The 1,563-nt window shown below is 43.9% G+C and overlaps 1 pseudogene; it reads left to right on the top strand.

Moving 5' to 3' along the window:
• Positions 1-419: 419 nt before the first annotated feature.
• Positions 420-650, top strand: LOC148776412 (small ribosomal subunit protein eS27 pseudogene; annotated as a pseudogene).
• The last annotated feature ends 913 nt before the right edge of the window (positions 651-1,563 follow it).

The following is a 1,563-nucleotide window of genomic DNA, read 5'->3' as shown; positions in this document are numbered from 1 at the left end:
CCTTGATGTGGATGTAAAACTACATGAAATGGGCCTTGGATGCATGGACTGTGGTCTGTGTTTTAAATATACAGACAGGGAGGATTTGCCCTGAAAATCTTAACTGTGGAATCCCTGTCTCACTTACCTTGCCCCACTCCCAGGTCAGGTCTGGGGCATGGGAGACACACTCCACGAATCTTCTGCTTTGCCCCGGTGCTGCCTGATTCTACTTCTCCCCCTGACTTGACACACAGAGCAAATGGACACCCTTCTCGAGGCCTTACTCTCCCCATCCGGCAAGTGGGTCAGTGAAACAGAATGGAGGGAACAATGGCAGAATATTGATCTTAACTGTTTCAGTGTCTTAAGGATAGAAGTGGTTTGTGACAAAAGAGAGATGGAGCCCTTTCTGGTGGTGATGACCTCCCCACGAGAACATGCCTCTCGCCAAGGATCTCCTTCATCCCTCTCCAGAATAGAAAACACAGGAAGAAGTGCCTGGTTCCTATTTCGTGGAAGTGAAATGCCCAGGATGCTATACAATCACCACCATTTTTAGCCATGCATAAACAGTAGTTTTGTGTGTTGGCTGCTCTACTGTTCTCTGCCAGGCTATGAGGAAAAACAAGCTTCCAGAAGGATGCTCCTTCAGATGGAAGCAGCGCTGAAAACACCCTATATCAAGGTGAATGGAAAACCATCCCAATAAACACATTTTGGATACAAAAAAAAAGAGAAAGAGACAGATGAAAAGCCAGTCCTCCGAGACCTTGACTCCCTTTCTTTCTTATTCCTCCCAGCTAGAGATTAAAATGCCTGGGCTCCAGCTTCCAGACCCCTGGCAGTGAGCCCAGGTATGCTCAGAGCTATCTCTTCTGTAGGTTCCATTTACAAAGCGGTAACGCCAAGGAAAGGACCATGAGTAACTTACTCCCTAAATCCTCAGCGCCAGCTTCTCCAATAGACTCAATAGATAAGGTGCCTAAAGTCCTGGCTTGGTTAATTTCATGTGTCAGCTTGAGATGCCCAGATATCTGGTTAAACACTCTCCTGGGTATGTTTGTGTTTCTGACTGAGATTTGAATCAGTGGACCCGTGGAGCAGATTGCCCTGTCCAGTGTGGGTGGGCCTCATCCAATTTGTTGGAGGCCTAAATAGGACAAAAGAAGGTAGAACAGGGAGGCTTTCAAGCTCTCTTAGCCTGGGACATTGATTTTCTGTCTTCAATCTCAGACTCAGATAAGAACTTATGCCATTGGCTCTCCTGGTTCTTCAGGTTGTCAACTGAAGCCTGTAGGACTCCTTGGCCTCTGTTACCACATGAGCTAATTCCTTACAATAAATCTCTTTATATATTTATATATATCCTACTGGTTCTCTTTCTCTGGAGAACCCAGACTAATACAGTTACCAGTACTTTTAGGGGTCCGTGAGAATGTTGCAGTTTTTTTAATCAGAAAGAGAAGACAAATATAATAAAAATGAATATACAAAAAAAACTAGTCAAGGCTGAATTATATTGTCTTTATGCCAACGTAGTCACAAAGTATATATTTTTTGTTTTAAATGCTTTTTTATTTT

Source organism: Moschus berezovskii, chromosome 9 (genome assembly GCF_049115385.1).
Source record: "Moschus berezovskii isolate FMDL1 chromosome 9, NW_MosBer_1.0, whole genome shotgun sequence".
Taxonomy (NCBI): Eukaryota; Metazoa; Chordata; class Mammalia; order Artiodactyla; family Moschidae; genus Moschus; species Moschus berezovskii.
The sequence above is the reverse complement of the archived record's forward strand: the minus strand, read 5'-3'. Positions and strand labels throughout refer to the sequence as shown.